This window comes from Lagopus muta, chromosome 1 (genome assembly GCF_023343835.1).
Source record: "Lagopus muta isolate bLagMut1 chromosome 1, bLagMut1 primary, whole genome shotgun sequence".
NCBI classification, from domain to species: Eukaryota; Metazoa; Chordata; class Aves; order Galliformes; family Phasianidae; genus Lagopus; species Lagopus muta.
The window spans coordinates 47,576,764-47,595,154 of record NC_064433.1 but is presented as its reverse complement, the minus strand read 5'-3'; the positions used below and the strand labels follow the sequence as shown (position 1 = coordinate 47,595,154).

Here is an 18,391-nt window from a genome sequence, read left to right as displayed (position 1 = left end):
CTTCTATGTAAAATACTCTTGTGGCTGAAGGATGACGGGTTTTGTTGTTGTTTTTGTGTATTCATGTGTCTGGTTTGTTGGTTTTGGTCTGCTTGTTTTTCCTTAATTATTTCATACTATTTTTTTTTATTATTCTATTTTACATTGGTACTGTTTCTAGTTTGGTAAGAAAGGGTCTTCACTGAAACCACAATAGGCAGAGGAGTGTCAATCAGGATCCTGTGGCCATAAAGTTGCTGCTCTGCCTTTATTTACTGCATCTGCATGATTACGCTGGGTCTCAGCAGCTGAGCTATGTCTACTGATTTCTGCAACTGAACACCTGGAGATCCTGTTCTAGAGATATTCATGTAGCTAAACATCTGGGTGGAGTTCAGGAGCAAAACATTCAAACGCTTCTGTTACAAGAAGCAAGGTGTTTTGACCTCTTGTGCCTTATCCCTGTCTATCAGCGGCAAAAACACAGTTATCTAAGTCATTGTCTCATGATTGGATTTGAAGTTCTTTGGAGCAAAAGTTTTCTTTCACTACATGCACAGCAATCTCTTTTTGGACTTTTGATTATCAATGCTGTTGACAGATAGTTTCAGTTAGTACTAAATCTAATCACTTTTGGTAAGCAATGATCTTATGATGCTCTTTGTAAAAGGATGGAAACTATGCTTGGAGTCCTGTTCTAGTTCTTATATTGGTATTCTGTGTGCTCTTTTTTTCTTGGTTTTTTTTTTTTTTTTTCATGCTGTGCTACTGGTGCATGAAAGCTGCCATAAACCACCACTTGACATACATATATGTGGGAAATTGGAGGTAACAGATGGGGAAAAAAGTCCTCTTACACTGGAAGATAATGGTAACTTTGCAAACCAAAATCTGCAGTCAAAAAGGATTTTAACTTTTAAAATTATCTTGAAACCTCAGAGTACATTCAGTCACAGAACAAGAAAAGTGAAAGGACAAAAACACCACCACGTGCCTGAAGCTACATAGAAATTTGACCTGTGGTACTCACCTACATTTGTCTAGGGGCTCATTCTCTTTTTATCTGTGAGGCATCAATTTCTGGGGACTGTGTTAGATTTGAATGCTTAAATACATCAAATGAAATATTTACAAATGCACCTGGTTGAAGGAGAGGGTCTCTGTAATTATCTTTCATTTCAGTGGCATCTCTGATAGGAAAAGCCCTCTTTCTCTGGTAGATTGCTCAAGCAGAAGCACCATAGGCCCTGTTACTATGGAAACAAAACCTTTTCCTTCTCATGTTCCAATAATATACAGAAGGTTTTTAGGGCCTTTCCCCCTTTTTACTTTGCTTGGCCTTTCAGCATTTACTGTGCATAATATGCTGTAAATGCAATGCTCTTATTCTTCCAAACCAAAACAAAAGAAGCAACCCATAAAATTGTTCCTCCATCTCAAGTGTCTCTCTCTGCCATCCTTCCATCTTATTCCTTGTCTGTCATTTGGTGGCTTAGACTTTTTATGGCAATCTAACTCAGTAGCTGCAATTTGCTTTGTACGATACAAAGCTCCTCTGCCCCTGCCCAAAATCTCTCCCCAAGGGTGATGAAGAAGCCCTGCTGCTGTGAGGCTGTCGTGTAGATTAAGTTTTTGCCTGTTATATAATGCAGTTGAATGTCTTCTGGGGTATTGGGGGTGAGGAGATAGGAGGTGTAAGGATTTCCACTCTTGGGAAGAAAGTGATGAAATGTGCTCTCACAGCAATGATTTCTATCTCTTCAGTTTCAGTGCCTTACAGCCTGTGCTATGTTGCCTATAATCTGAGCCGGCTTGCTCTGCTGCATAGAGCTGGGTGTACCAGTTTATTAGCATCTTGGTCGTTCAGTTGAATAACACAAGAGATGAAATTAAGAAGAAATCTAGGAGCAATTAAGCACTGAGCTTTTGAGATTGTCCTCATTGTGCTATGCAGCCCCTTGCATAGTCCATTCCTCAAACAAGCCGTGCAGTTCCCTTTGAACAGAGCAAGTCCCACTGCAGCAGGATCTGCTCCTGGATGGTGCAGAGGGCCACTGCCAGCTCATGAAACATTAGCAGAAAGCCTAGAAAGGGTCTGATGTTTGTGGTCACTGTGGTATGGTACCCGAGAATCATGGGCTGCACTTTAGATAAGCATTATTATTAGCACTATTATTAGCACAGCCACTCATCTCTGCTTCCCTCTTCTCCTTATGCAGCCCTCCACAAGCATAATTTTAGATATTTTTGCTCTTTCCCACTAAGCTGGCTATAAAGAATTCAGTGTGTTTGGGTTTTGTTGCTTTTGAGTGTGTGGGAATAACTGTCAGGCCTAGAGGGCAAATAATGTTTTCTAGAAGATTAAAAAAAGAAAAAGGCAATTTATTTGAATACAGCAGGGGTCTGACTGGATATCTTTTGCCTGGACAGCACTGAAGGCATTCTCTGACCCTTCAAAAGAATAATCTAGGACATTAAAAAGCACTAGAGACAGCAAACGGTACATGTGTTTACCTGCCAAGAATAAGAGCATGAGCTATATTTTACTTTCATAGCTGAGATATTGAGATGGGATGACAGGAGAACAGATAAACAACCACCAGATTTGATGGGCTTGAGATCTGCTGCAAAATAAATAAATAAATAAATAAAATGAAGGGAGGGATGCTTACGATTCATCTTGCTCCTCCTTGGTAGTATGGGAATGCCTCCTTAACCAATCCACCATTATCACTAATTCGTGGTCATCTACAGCAATTCCTCCTTGGCCTACTCCTGCACAGGGCTTAGAAGAAAAGTTACTGGGCCCTGAAGTGGGCTCTGCAAGGATTAAAGCTGTAATAGCACAGCATACACATGTGACTGCCTCCCAGTGAGATTAGTCTCTGCTGTGTTCTTATCTGTGCTCTCAAACTGAGTCGGGCTGAGTTAAGTCATTACTTGGATAGGAGGGAGACTTGTAATTTGTGCAAAAAAGTGGTTTTAATGGATATTCAGCGTTGGTGACATTTCCACAGAGTCTGTAGAAAAGGCTGTTCACAAGTCAAAGGTGTACATTTGGCTGTGGGAGGTGCCCTCTTTCTGGGGAGCAGAACCACAACAACGAGCACTTGAAGTCATGAAGGACTTTGCTCTCTGCTTCCAAATGGCACAGTGAGGGAAAAGTGCTACACCGCACTCTGAGTTCACTGCTTAACAACAGGAATGTCTACCCCCAGGGAAAGTGCTTGAGACTACATGATTATGTAATTTCTCTGTAAACTCATAATTGCTTATTGTGTTGCCTTCCAAAGATGCAGGACTGAACAGAGTGTCTCTTATTTTGTAGCAATTACTGATAACAAATGGTTTAGTTAAAGCTTAGTAAAGATACTTTCGGTCAAAGCCTCTGTTTTCCAGCCTGGACTGGAACTTATTTTTGGCTGCAGCCCAAGGAGGTGACATTTTAAAGCGTGAGTAAAACTAGCATCACAACCTGGAACCGCATGAGGACAACTAAGATCTACATTTCCTGTAATTCCTTATGTTGTCTGCTGGCTTTTCTCATTATTTGGATCATCACCATTTGGTTGAACAGCTGAATAAGAAAAGCAAGACTCATCTTTCTGCTACAGTTCTGTCTAATGCCTTGAAGAATCGAGGGACTGCAGCTGGGGGCTGAGGTGTGGGGCCACACCAGCAGTGATTAGACCACTGATGGCATGAGTGACACTGAGCTGGATAGCAAAAAGCTGATGGAGTTCAATGGGAAATGCAGTCCTCATGCTCCTGCTAGTTAGTGCAACTGGGGCTTAAATTCCCTTCATCAGGGATGTCAGAGAGTGATCAGTGCTGGCAGGAAAAGGGGAGCAGTTTAAACAGATGGGATATCTCTAATCTTCTTGTGGTTGTGTCTGAGCATTGCTGCCATGAGGGTGAATAATCTGGGCATCTAAATCCCTTGTCTACACTTGGAGTGTATCCAAATGGATGTCAAGGTAAACAACCACAAATCCTGGCTTGGACGGTCTCCCCTTGAGGCCTCCAGTGATGTCACCGGGCTGGGTGACTGTCTGTGGCCTGTGGTCCCTGCCAAGTGTACACAAGGCTTAATCTCTGTTTAGGGGAGAGCAGCCTTCCCGGCATGGCTTTCAGGAGCTACCTCATGCTCTGGCATCCAAGATGGGCAAGGTCCCACCTTTCTGTGTCAGTCTATAGCCTTGTCTTGCAGTGGAGAAAGGCTCTGGCGCTGATAACAAACAGGACTTTGGGACAGCTGGCAGTGAGTGGGTGACATCCTCTCCCACTTCTTCTGTGCACATCACTTTTCCTTGGTAAGGGTCTGTGCTCTTTAGACTGCATCAGTGTCAAGGCTGTGGGTGCCTAGCTGAGTTCACTCTTACCCCTAGTTCTTCTGATGTGCCTTTAGGTTTTGCACTCAGGCTACTTGGCTTCAAGAGCATAAAACACAGAGATGGGTAGGAAACCAGCCTGATTTCTGTAGAAGATGGAGGCTGCCTGTGAGTGTTGTCTGACTGATGTAGCAGCATAGAGCAAATATGTCTCTGCCCACCAAGCCAGAGCTCCAGTTAGAGGTGCCCAGGGGTATCCAGCAGCTGTCCACCCACCAGCTTGGCACTAGTGGCCTCTTTCATTCCTGAGCCTGTAGCTGTCACACTGCTGTCCCAGGGCCTAAATTCTTCTTGCTTCCCTACCTGTCTAGAGACTGTTTCCTATCCCCTCTCTGCAAACCAGACCACCTTCCTTCTGTACTCTTCAAATCCTGCTCTGTCCCAGGTCCCTCCTCATTCCTTCAGAGCAGTTCAGATAAGAGAAATCCACTACAATCCCACTAGTTTCTTTCTTTTTTTTTTTTTTTCTCCCCAAATGTGCCCCTCTTTTATTTGTTCTTGTCAGTGGCAGTTTCTACTGGTTAGTAGAACTGACTAATGGCTGATCCAGGGAATGTCAAACACTGAGCATTCTGTGAGCATACAAAAAGACAAAGGAAGGACCTGTCAGAGTTCCTCTTCTGTGATCAAAGATCACAAAAACATGTCTGGGGAAGACTGGACCTACATTAGTCCTGTTGTGGTTGACTTCTGGTAGGAATTTAGGGATTTATTATTAGTAGTTCTTAACTCTATTATGCATTTGTTTAAAAACTATGGAAGCTGGGGTGGGCAGGACCAAATTATTTGAGCATTTGGGCAATATTTTTGAGAAGATCTTGAGATGTTGCCACAGTGAGTTTTGGACAGAAATAAAGATTTGATGGGTAATTTTGGAATAGGATTAAAAATAAAATAAAATAAAATAAAATAAAAGCTGTCTTTTTCAACCATGGTTATTCTATGATTAGAGGATTAGAGATGGACTTGCCCATATCTGAGTAGAGATAGCCCTCTTTTTATACGGTATAAAGAGACGAGGGGCAGGCCCAGCAGAGAAGAATGCACAGTCTCTGAAGAAAACAACAAACAGAAAAAGAAATGCAAGGTGAAATAACTGTCCTGTCAACAAAAATGAATGCCTTGATAAGCTGTATTTGTTTTTTGGTGACACGTATTAATAATGATTTTTAACATTTTTTGGCCTGCTTAAACACAAGTTTTATACAGATTTAACTAAAATGGTTTACAAAAGAATTGAATTAAGTCAGGCAATCTCTTACGGTGCAGACACCTGTATCATTTTAATTATTTATATTGGCTTAGCTTGTGCCAGTAAATCATCCTTCGTTCGCTGCCCAGCTCCATCCACCAGCAGCCTGTGTGCTTGCATTGCAGGTGGCTCTGCCTTCCTCTCTCTCTCTGGAATGTGACCCCATCCCACTGCAGCAAGAGAGTAATGAGCTCAGAGAAGGACTGGGGGAAAGCAGCCCTGTCTCCCTGGTGGTCTTCTTGGGAAGTTGATGCTGAGAAGCGAAAAGAGGCAGAGAGGAGGGCCAGGAGCTCTGCAGATGCAGCGCCTGCATCAACTCAGAGATGTAGCCTGCAGCTGACTACAGCGGAACGCTGGCTCTCCCAACAGCCATTTTAGTCACAGGAACTGAGCCCCAAGCAGTTCTGAATTTTTTTTTAAGAAAGCAAGCAGTGCACATGAAGACGTCACTTCTGCGTATTTTGTCCCTATGCTAGCTCATTCCTCCTGTCCCAAAATGCTTTTTGAAAACACCTTGGTCATAGTGATGATGTTGTTATTTGGTTGCCTTTAGACTCACTCTGATGAGGGATTCCTTGGTAGGTTCTGCAGTGTGAGCTTGGAAAGGAGCAAGGCCAGCAGTGTGTCCTTGTAGCGTAGCAAGCCAACTGTATCCTGGGCTGCATGAAAAGGAATGTGGCCAGCAGGGTGAGGGATGTGATCCTGCCCCTCTGCTCTGTGCTGGTGAGACCTCACCTGGAGTACTGTGTCCAGATATGGAGTCCTCAGTACAGGAGACACACAGACCTGTTGGAGCATGTCCAGACGAGGGCAACATGATTAATTGGATGGATGGAACACCTCCCTTGTAAGGACAAGCTGAGAGAGCTGTGGCAGTTCAGCCTGGAGAAGAAAAGCCTGTGGGGAGACCTGAGAGTGGGCTTTTCAGTATCAGAAGCGGGGCTATAAGAAAGAAGGGGACAGATTCCTGAGTGGGGTCTATTGTGATAAGACAAGGGGAAATGGTTTCAAACTAAAAGAGGGGAGATTTAGATTGGATATAAGAAAAAAAAAATTGCAGTCAGACTGGTAAGGCACTGGAACAGATTGCCCAGAGGTGGTAGAGCACCTAGAGTGCAACTCCGGAGAGGCTCTGAGCACCTAGCTGTAGGTATCCTTTTCATTGCAGGGGAGTTAGAGAAGGTGGCCTTCAAAGGCCCCTTCAAACACAAATGATTCTATGACTCTATGAAATGCTCCTCTCAAACTAAGCACGGTCATTTTTGAACTGTCTTGTGCATTATGTTTTACTGGTATCCATGTGGCACGTGGATATCACACAGATATGAAGAAAGGCCGGTGTGAATAAAGGCAGAAAGGTGGGTGGTCTTTCAGCCTCAACCTGTTGCTGACACACAAAGAGAAAGAGATTATGGTGGCCAGGGTATGTGGTGGTAGAGCTGTGTGACTTCCAGGGCCATCTGAGGGGATCAGCTGCCTCTTTGTGAGTGTGTCCAGAGAAGGGCAACAAAGCAATGAAGGGTCGGAGCACAAGCCTGATGGGAAGCAGGTGAGAGAACTGGAATTATTAAGTCTGGAGAAGAGAAGGCTTGGGGAGACCTTACTGCTCTCTACAATGACCTGGAAGGAGGTTGTGGTGAGGTGGGAATTGGCCTCTGCTCCCGGGTAACAGTGATAGGATGAGAGGGAACGGTCTCAAGTTGTGCCAGGGGATGTTCAGGTTGGATATTAGGAAAAATTTCTTCTCAGAAATAGAGGTGCAGCAGTGGCACAGGCTGCCCAGGGAGGTGGTGCAGTCACCGTCCCTGGAGGTATTCCAGAAACGTGTGGATGTGGCACTGAGGGACGTGGTCAGTGGGCATGGTGGGGATGGGCTGACAGTTGGACTAGGTGATCTTAGAGGTCTTCCCTTACCTCTGTGATTCTATGATAAATGATATGATTTTGGTCTAGGAGGCATCTGCACGTGGAGAAACGGGGAGCGAATTAATGGGAACTGGAGCTTTCCTACAGCACGGTAAGTGCCTCTGCTGTCATTGATACCACGCACGTAGCAGGTCCTCCGTCAAAAAAGAGACCGCGTCGTGCAGGGGCAGGCACAGGGACCGGGCTGCGGTACAGCTGCCGCGGCTGAGGGAGGCGCCGGGCCGGGGCGTTATCAGGGGGCGGCGGGCGCCATCTGGTGGAAGGAGGCGCGGGGCGGCGGGCACAGCTCGGCCGTCCGCTGCACGGCCTGTAGCAGCCTGGTGGTGCCCACACCGGGGCCGTTCCATCACCCGCCGCCATCCCAGAGGCTCGGGCGGGGTGGCTGAGCCCCGCGGTGCCCGGCGCCTCACGCTCCATAGACACCTTTCGCTTGGCAGCGCGGCTCGCATCCTTTTATTAATTTCTGCTTCACACTTCCTCTTACCTTGCCTCTCCGCTACAGCCATCCAAGATGTTCTTTCTCACCAGGGCATCTTTGCCAATCTGGTACATATCAAGCTAAATGAGGCATAATTAGGAATAATTATGACATGACATGGTCTGGAATGAGAAGCAGATGGGACTTCCCCCTGGACGCTCCAGGTTTGATGTCAGGGAGGAGGGGACAGGGACAGAGGGGAGACGTGACAGACTGTAATGAGTTCCTGCTTTTGTCACCTCCACTGGCAGGGGCTGGACTGCAGAGGGCAGGAAGGTGTTTTCACTCGGCCTCTCAGTTATGCCCATTCTGCAGGGTTTTCAGCTGCTTTGTGTTGCGCGGTGGGCTACGCACGAATGTAGAGGTGTTGGGCACCACTGTAAAAGGAACATTTGAGGGAAAACTCAGCCTTCGGCTTCTCTGTGAGTTGCCCTTTGGAACTGGGGTGAGGGAAAGGCCCTTGCTTGTGAAGTTTCTGGCACGTTTGCTTGCTTTTATGCCTATGTAGAGGCAGGAGGGAACACAGGGTTTGACTAGAGATGTGTGACACAGTGGATGTACACAGCTGTGTGGTGGACAGTACACAAGGTAGGTAAGAGTGTGAGCTGTCATGTGGGTGTTAGTTTCTCGTTAAGAACTGATATCATACAGAAAAATATCCACTATAAGGACTAAGGGAACGTAGAACCACTCTCCATCATTACAGTCATATGAGCTGTTAGCAAACTTTGTTTCTGGCATTTTGCCCTCTTACATAGAACCATGAAATGGCTTGAGTTGGAAGGAGCTTAAAATTTCAAATCCTCTGCCATGGGCAGGGTTGGCAGCCACGAGATCAGGCTGCACAGGGCTCCATCCAACCATCCTGAGCACCTCCAGGGATGGTGTGCCCACAACCTCTCCGGGCAACCTACATAACTGGGAACATTCCCCTGAGGAGAGAGCCAAACCTTACCACACAAGAGGTGGTAATATTCTGAGATAGACTTCAGTACCAACCAGAGGACTGGTATAGGTATTTATGCATACCTATCTTCATGTCTGGAAGAACAGACAGGAGGCAAGAAGACATACTAACCCAGGTCATGTTGGTTGGGAATCAGGATAGATGGCAATACAGGACCACTGTGCTGCTCTCACCTTCAACAGCCCTCTGCCCAGCCATGTTTCCAAGGAAATATACGACATGCTGAAGAACTGGCTTCTTTACAATCATTGCTGTACAATCTTGGCTGCAAGAGAAGATCCAGAGGGATTAGTTCCTTCTATTTTACTCATACGAGAATAAAAGTCACTGGTTGTGGAGAGTTTAGTGCTTAGATTTTCAAGCTGCTCCTGCCTTCAGTTATATAGATTTGCTGTTCCCAGCAGACAGCCTTTTTACTAAAAAATGTAGGCAAGGGGGTCCTTCTCAAGAATGTTATTGGAGATGGATGGGTGCACTTGGGAGTAGTCAGCAGCCATAGGCTAGTTATTCTTGGACGTTTGCTCAATCCGTACCTGCTTATCTTCATCCCACAGAGCAGGTGACACTGCTATTCTTGTTTGTCTTGTGTTCAGACTCACTGAATTGCCCTCTGGATGCTCCTGTTAAACCCAAATTATTGGTTTTGTCCAGATGCCCAGTTCTTAGATAGCTAAAATTAAAACGATGATTCTTACCCCGCAGGTCTGATTCAAATTTGAAAATGATAATTTGATATTTATGTCATTTGGACATTTTCAAAAATGTCCTCACTGATAACCGCAATCATCAGTAGCTTTCGTAACCCTTGAGTACGCATAGCTCAAACGTGGCTTCTTCAAGAGCCATTGCTCGGCTTCTCGGAGAGATATTGCTCATGAGCATAATGCTGTTGTTTGCTTATACACTGTGACACATGCTGTGTTCACACACACTGATTGTGCCCCCCTTGGGCATCCTAGATAGCACTTTCCCAGTGATGGCATCTTTCATCATGTCCAGTTTTAAGAACTATTTTCATCAGTAAGACAAACTGGGGAACATTTTATGCTAGAATCATTCTAAGAATAGAAGTCTGCTGGATATCTATGCAAGATGCCTCCTGGGTTTATTGCCTTGTGGGCTTTTGAATCTGTTCTTGAAAGTACAGGTAGACACTCTCTTTCAGGCAGATCACAGAGTCTCCTCCGTGCTGGCTGTTTCATGTATCCGCACAGGTTACAGACTTGTAGCAGTGTATGACAGGGTGGGGACAATTCAAGTGAAAGATGGTTATGGAACACAAGTAATTGCTCCTCCTCTGGCCTGCTGGATACTTAAGGTTCAGCATTAGATATCAAATCAGACTTAGAAAAGATATATCTTCCTGAGTTTGACTTCTCATGAGGTCTACAGAAGCCCACAGGTAACTTAGGTAACAAAGGATGAGGAGGAGATGACTACCTCTCTTAGAAATTTTTTAAATAAATAAATACTTCTATCTGTACTTTTAGGTTTCCTGATACCTTTTTTTTCTCGTATGACCTCTCATTTCTGTCATTTCATCTCAGTTCGAAAAACCCAGTTTGGCATAAGCAGGTATCCAGTCTATTTTCTCTTGGTTCTGGCTGGGAGCTGTGTCTAATAAATAGAAATGATGGGGCAGCTCTGTCCAGGTGGGAATTCTTGTCTTTACTGTTGTCTCAGCACTGCAGGATGACCCTGATAAACAACAGATAACGCAATTTATTTCCACTTTCTCTGTGTCTCATCCAAATTTTTGGCACTTGGCTGATACAGGGGCATAGCTTTGCCTTGGAGAGTTGGAGGAAAGCATAGCATTAATTGTTTACTAATCAGATATTGCAGAGACTCCTGATTACTGACCATTCCCATGGTGTTTTTGTACCGTCCTCATCATCCTTAGTTATAGCAGTGGGTAGAATGCACCAGTAAGGTTATTTGCTGCTCAGCATATGGCTGAGTTTCACCTTGAGACCTCAGTTCTGTCAGCAGTTTAAAGATTAAATGCCACCTCTCTAAATGACTGTCAGAATCACCACAAAAATCACCGAGAGGTAAGAGAGATAATCCCTTAGGAGCTTCTCCATTGATCCTCCCATGGTTCCTAAGCAGTGTGTAGCCCTGAACGCATGACTGTCCATTTCTCCAGATTAGTTGATTTAGTTACACATCCCTTGGGCTTGTCGGGGGAAATTTGTATCCCTGAAAAGAAGTAAAAGTCAAATAAGAGATACTCCAACCCATACTAAACAGCATTACTCACTGCAGTAAAGTGCAGATATCTCCTAGAACTGGAAGGCTGTTTCTGCTGGTCCTGCTGACACCAGCTCCATTTCACTCTCTCCCACGGAACTGTGCATGCTCTGCTGCTTGGTTTATTCACCTGGCATCCAGCATGGCATCTAAAAGCTGCTGTGCTGGAGAAAGAGAATTCTTTACATCTTCACCCAGGTTTAGAGTCTGCTCTCTCCTTAGATATTTGGCAAATGGTTGAGTATATGTGCAGCACCCTTGAGAATTGTAAGACATGCCCTAAATGATGCTCTCCCAAGGAAACATTGTTTTTTTTCTCTCTCTCTCTTTTTTCCTTCCTCCATCTATTGTTTCCTAAAGTATCTACTGTTTTCTGATATACAGCCTGTGAAGATGCAAGGTGATTTGTACTCCTGCATGCCAAGGCACGTAGATAGCATCACATTACTGGGACCATGTTCATGGACATTTTCTCCAGACAACCTATTAAGAAAAATCTTGCCGATTTTTTTTTTTTTTTTTAATTGCACAGCAGAAAATGAAATGAATGAGGAGACTTGATTGTCATTTTGCATACACAGGCATTTTCGTATGAATTAAGGAGCCGACTTGAGCTGGTCGCTTCTCACACAAAAGCAGAGCCCTCTGGTGGTCGTTGAAGATTTTTATTTTTTTCTTTATTATTATTTTTATCCAAATACGTAAGGACTTTTGTAAGACTTAGTTTGCGTATCTGTTTTTTAAGATGAAAGTTTGCAACAGTTAATGTAATTTTTTTTCATTATTTTTCCACACATTAAAAATGATATTGTTCTTTTGCCCAGTAATGTCAACTTGGAAAATTGGCTTGGCCTGAGTGCCATATTTACTCTGCAGGCAATGGAAACTGTTGATATGCAGTTAAAGAAAATTCAGGGAGTGTTTTGGAGTTGGAAATCATTTCAAATTAGCATGCACTGAAGCTCTGACTTTGCCATAACTTTTCCTTTTAACCTCCCAGCTCAGAAGCGGATTTTTAACTACTCTAAAAAGATGGCTGATGTGGTGGAGAACAGGGAAAGTGATGGAAGAAAGGGAAAGGAGGGACACGTGAAAAGTCAATACAGAGTTCTGAGTTTTCTAGATACATCCTTACTTCATCCTTCTTAGGCAGTTCAGCTGAGGCAGCACAACTGTTTGGTTGGTTTCTCCAGATTCTTAAAGACAAGATTGGACATGCTTGTTTTGACCAGAGAACAATCTCTTCTGGTGTCATGCTGCAAGAGACATCATGATCAGAAGATGATTCTTCCAGCTTAGAGGTGCATCTTGCAGCTCATGTGTACTGATCTCTGTAACAGCCAGCTCTGGAGTTTGTCATGGAGGGTCCTTCGTCCCAGTGCCCCTGGGGCATCTCAGCACTGACCAATACAGTTTGAAGAAACAGCCTTATTCCGAATGAATGGGGCTGTGTGCTGGGCTGGACAGTGAAATGGGAAAAATTCAGCAGGAAATAATGAAGTATTTCCTCTTTTGCCAGCCAAGGAAAGAGGAAACAGGTCCTTCAGAGGAAGAGGCAAGGAAGGAAACAGAAAGAAGAAATGAAAAGGAAGGAAGAAAACACAAGGGAAGGAAGGGAGAAAGGGATGGGAGGAAGGAAAGAAAAGGGAGGAATGAAAAGGAGGGAAGGAAAAGGAAGGAATGAAAAGGAGGGAAAGAAAAGGAAGGAATGAAAAGGAGGGAAGAAAAGAAAGAAAAGAAAGGAAGAAAAGGACAGAAAGAAGGATGGAAGGACAGAAGGATGAAAGAAAAGGAAAAAGGAAAAGGAAGGAAAATGAAGGAAGGGAGGAGGAAAGGAAAAGCAAGGAAAAGAAAGGAAGAAGGGAGAGAGGGAGGGAGGGAGGAAAGAGGGAAAGGATGAAATGACTGGAGTGTTCAACATGTAGTAAGCTTATATGTGTGTGTTTATGTGCATGCAGATGCAGGGGAGATTGAAAACCTATTCCCAGCTGGCTTGGATAAACTTTCCCATTTTACTTTGGGGGCAAGACAGCTATATAGTCCTTTTGGGATACTGACAGTCAGCAAAAGCTGTGGCAGCTACATGATGGCTCTGCAGGAAGGAGCAGTAATCGTACAACACCATGGTTCCGATGTGTTGCAAAGGCCCTCCCTACCGAGCTCATTGCTCAGTGGTTGCAGGGCAGAATTATGAATGATATGATGCATCCAAGGCCAGCCAGAAAGCAGTCAGAGTGGAGATCTATTGCAAATCTGTGGCCAGTCTGATGCTGTTGCTTCTGCCATCATGCTGAGAACTGTAGCAGATTTGTATTGTTTGTTTTCTGGGAAGGCACCACCCCAATGTAATTACTAAAACACTACTTATGTACACTTAGTGTGTAACAGAACATTTGCTGTCTTTATGAATATTGTTCCAGGTGTCTGAAGAAGTAGGGGTGGTGGAGGGGGGAGGTAGGCAGTTTGTATAAATTTTCTCATGGTGTAGTTCGAGCCATAATTTTGTTGTTAATGTAGGTGAAAGCTGTAGAGGCCAGAAAGTAGCCTGGTAGCTTGTGTGCTCTCAGATCACTGTCCTGATTGTACACTGCATAATCTGAGTCACATTACACTGAATAGTGATAATAGCCATCACCTGCCCTTACAGGCTGCTGATAAAATTGAATAGTTAATCAATTTGAAAATGTTATGATACTGCAAGTCAAGCACATCTGGACCTGGTCTACTCTTGGTAGCAAGATTTGGGTGATACAGTAGATGACATTAAGATCCTGTCTGTGACATAATGCCAAAGTAATAGTTTTGATGACACTTCTGCCATCCAATCATTTGTATCAGGCAATAGAATCATAGTTTTCTTGCTTGTTAGCATTTTCACAATGATGTAGCTTAGTTTGAACTGGTGACCTTACCTTTCTTTAGTCTTCTAAGCCAGCCTGGCTACATGCTAAAAAAAAGATTCTTTCTTTTCCAATCTCAGAGAGAATAAAAATCAAATCCCTACGGAACAAAGAGCCTTGAAGCACTACAGAGCAATAGGAAGCCGAGTCAAGCCGTTGGACAGCATGAGAGCTTTGAAAGCCTGTATTAAATTGCAAACTTACTGAATGACCCTCCTGAAGAGAAGAGATGTCACCTTTCATTCAGAAGTGGAAATTTGTCCTCCTAACTGTGTGCATGCACGTGTGAGAAAGACAGGCAAAGAGGTAGAGGAACAAGGCTGGCTTAGCACCAGACTCCTGTCAGGAGCAGAATGCAACAGGTTAAGCAATTTCCAACAGCTGAGCCTGTCTTTGCTGGCTTATGAGGTGCAAAAGACATCTGTCCAAATCCTCTAGCAGGTAACTAGCTTACCCAAATGTTCAGTCTCTGTTACACCTTCCAGACAATAGTTGGCTCTTTTTCTCTGTTCTGAATATCTTTTACATTTCTAAAGTGGTAAGGGACCAAGGAGGAAAGATAATTTATATTGCTTCAGAGAAATAATAACATCTTATTTTTGCTTTTGAACATTGTAGAGAACACCATGTCGGAACTTCTCAAATAGATACAACCTTTGGTTCATCTGTTTGGAATTAGAGGCTAGTGTGGCACAGAGTTTTTCAATTGAAGTCTACAGAAGTAATGTGATTTAAATGCTGCAGGAAAATCATTTAATATTTAGATATTGTAGCCTTCTCTCCAGAACATGAGGGATGTGAAGCTATTGGAGTGTGTCCAGAGGAGGGTCACAAAGATGCTCAGAGGGCTGGAGCACCTCTCCTGTGAAAACAGGCTGAGGGAGCTGGGCTTGATCAGCCTGGAGAAGAGAAGGCTGCAGGGGGACCTCATTGCAGCCTTCCAGTACATGAAGGGACCTTATAAGCAGGAAGGGGACTGACTTTTTACACAGCCTAATCTTCAGAGGACAAGGGGGAATGGCTTTAAACTAAGAAGGAAGATTTCAGCTAGATTTTAGGAAGAAATTGTTTGCTCAGAGAGCAGTGAGGCACTGGCACAGCTGCCCAGGGAAGCTATGGGTGCCCCATCGCTGGCGGCTCAAGGCGTGGCTGAATGGGGCCCTTGGTAGCTGAACTGGTGGGTGGTAGGGAGTGGGACTGTATGGGCTTTCAGGTCCCTTCCAACCCAACCATTCTACAATTCTATGTTTTTGTGATACTATTATTCTACAATTACATGTTCCTTTTCATGAATCAAAATGTCAGAATCCAGCCAAAATTAAAAAAAAAAAAGAAAAAAACACCATATATATTTCCATTTCCTCCCTCCCTTCCCCATAGCCAGGCATAGCAGCATTTTCTCACACATCTGCTCATAAGAGGAGCTGGGTACTTTTCTCCAAAGTGGCCTCTGTCTTCCTTAACTCTGCTCTCTACTTCCAGCTGCTGTGGGGCCAAGGACTGTTTGAACCACTCTCCTGCTGGCAGCTTAGCTCCCACCAGGCAGATGCAGGGGAAGGGCCCTCTTCTGTCTCAGCAGTGACAGCATGAGAATTTGGTCTGTGTATTTTTTAAGGCTGTTGGTTTCCCAATGTTTTTTTTCTGACAAAGCCCTTAATTCCTTCTATTGATGTAATAATTGATCTCCTGACAGTACAGCCTGAGATGCTGCTAAGCATTTCAAATGGGCTCAGATGAAATAACATACAATTTCTCTGTTCAACTGTGAAAACACTTCCCTGAAATTATCCTGTAGGTGAGATCAGGTTCCTCATCAGGCTACCTCTGAATTTTCTGTAGCACTTCAGAGGAAAGGGAAGCATCCCACAGGATATTGTTTAGGGATAACCTTCCTGGAGGGATACTTTCTGGTTAATCCTTGCCACTTAGAAGCTGGATTTTATGTGCTGTGGTACAAAAAAATAACTTAAAATCTCATCCAGTGTAAGATGTATAAATCTTGTTCTACATTTTCCTGAATTCTTAGCCTGAATTACGTCTTCCAACAATAAATTCCATACATTATTTAGAAGCCACGTGGAAAACATTTCACAGTACCTGCCTGCATCGTAATTCAATGTTCTTCCATTTCCTGCACAAGGCAGTCATTTTGTCTTCTCCATCCTTTGATATTTTTATCTATTGCAGCCCTCACTTCTTTATTGCCTTTTGAGATCAAGCAATGCTAATCGATCTCATCTCTCTTTATGCCATAGTCTTTCTATTGCTCTGCTTTTTGCCTCTGTTTCTAGTTCATATTCCTTTCTATAATGTACTTCTTGACATCCTGATCCAGTGAAGTCAGAGGTAAAGTGAGTGGGATGGCTTTGTTAGTGCCTGAGTTTCAACCAGGTGCATTATGGTTTTATCTTCTGTTATTTCTGTTATTTGTGTTCTGTTATTGCACATTCTTATGTGCAAGTTACTGATCCTACCAAGTTTTCATGTTGTTCCACAGTTTGGGTTATTGTTCCATAGGAACAAGTACTTATGTGCTGTAATAAATTTGTTTGTCAAGTCATTTGCAAAAATTTAACAGTAGCTGCTGTTTGCTATCCAAAGTGTGCACTCAGGTTCTCTAGCATTAATTTTACTGGAAGAAGTGAGTTTGTTATCCTTATCAAAATAAAGACAGAGATTTCAACTCAGCTAAATGATTTCTTTGTTTTTAGTCCTGAAGTTCTGCATATCCTCCAAAGAGTTATATCCATCACAAGCTTGCTGTTTGCCTGAGAGATTTTACAAAGAGGCAAATTGGTATTTAGCATTGGCTTTTTCTTAAAGAATAGTAGTTTTTGCTGTAGGGACCTAGGTCTGTATTTAACTGGGGGAGCAAATGCTTGAAAAGATACCGATGGCTTCAGCTCTCTGATGTCTGAAACACTGAAAAATGAATCACCAGGGTGGAAGAAGTACTCAATTTTACTTTTCCTCTATAACCCCAGCATGGAGTCAGGTTGGAACCTGCAAATTTATCACTTCAGATCAATTCTGCATACATATCTGCCACGTGAATTCCCTGTTCCTCTCCAGGTTAGACTCCAGGCCTGGAGCGCTGTGTGTGGGCTGCTGCAGATATAGGGAGCTAGCCATTCATGGGTTCTGAGTTGTTTTCTTCCCTCTCCTTTGGCTCATCTACAAACTTCAGATCTCTTTCCTGGACAGGAATTCCACCACTGTGAGACCCCAAACACTACGTCTCTAACAGATTTTGAGTAAATAAACATGAATAAAATAAAAATGCTGATGAGGACAAAGATTGTAAAAAAAATTCTCTGGAAATAATGAAACCACGGTCAGAAGGACATAGATTGATGTGCCTGTGAGTGAATGTGGGCTGGTAGGAGACTGCTGAGCTCACGGTCTGTCAGACTGACCAGAATTGCCTGATTGTCTCTTCTTATTCATCTTCTGGTTGGTATCCATCTGTTGTCTCTTGTCTTAGCATATTAATTTAGGCTTGTAATTGCATCCGATCATCAAAGGGATAATTTTAAAAAAGCTTTTAAAATAAATGAACATTGGAATTTAACCCATCCATAAAACTTTCCAGTCTTCGTGCTCTCCCTCAGCTCTGTTCCCAGTCCCACTCTTGGCCATTCTGTTCTGCCAGTTATACCTCCCTAATCTCCCATTTCACTAATCCGTGACACCATTTCTCTGCTCCTGTCCCCATTTCTCACACGTCCTGTTATTGTCACTGCAGTGTCCGGAAGACACCTGCGAAGAGCTGGGACTTCAAGGGTCTGTGATACCCCTGTGATGTTCCCTTGAGTTATCAATGTGCTCCTATTGAAGGGAAGTTGGCAGATAAGGTTTTGTGCTGGTTTTTTTCTGCATAGTCAGTGCCTGGACATCTGCTGTTTTCCTGTCCTCCTAATTTCACCATTATGACCTCCCACACACATGCAGTAGATGCAATAGCCTTCTTCCTGGGAGCCTCCACTAGTGCCTTGCCTCTGAGATAAGTGTCCCTTGTGAAGATACTGTCCTTGGTCACTTGCAGGTTTCCTTGGGGGAGGGCGTGGGGGTGAGGAGTTGGTTACCTTTATCCAACTAGACTCCATGAAGTTAACAAGTCCTGTCAGTGAATTCTTTGCCAGTGTGACTTTCCTGAGTAGCTTTTACTGTTCTGATGAAGAGGAGCACACAGGAAGGAGTGAGAAGCTGTCCCAAGGACTCTGAGCCTGCTTTCCCTTCAGGCAC

At 43.9% G+C, this 18,391-nt stretch overlaps 1 protein-coding gene across 14 annotated transcripts in view; it reads left to right on the top strand.

Annotated features, from left to right (window-relative positions):
- Window positions 1-18,391, top strand: part of GSG1 (germ cell associated 1) — a 90,407-nt gene that overhangs the window by 7,631 nt on the left and 64,385 nt on the right. For 12 of the 14 annotated variants that reach the window (XM_048949924.1, XM_048950064.1, XM_048950046.1 and 9 more), the window contains exon 2: window positions 7,576-7,639. The exons of the other annotated variants lie outside the window; for them this stretch is intronic. The gene's annotated coding sequence lies outside the window, so the exon portion shown is untranslated. The remainder of the gene's footprint in view (window positions 1-7,575; window positions 7,640-18,391) is intronic. 14 annotated transcript variants of the gene reach the window in all.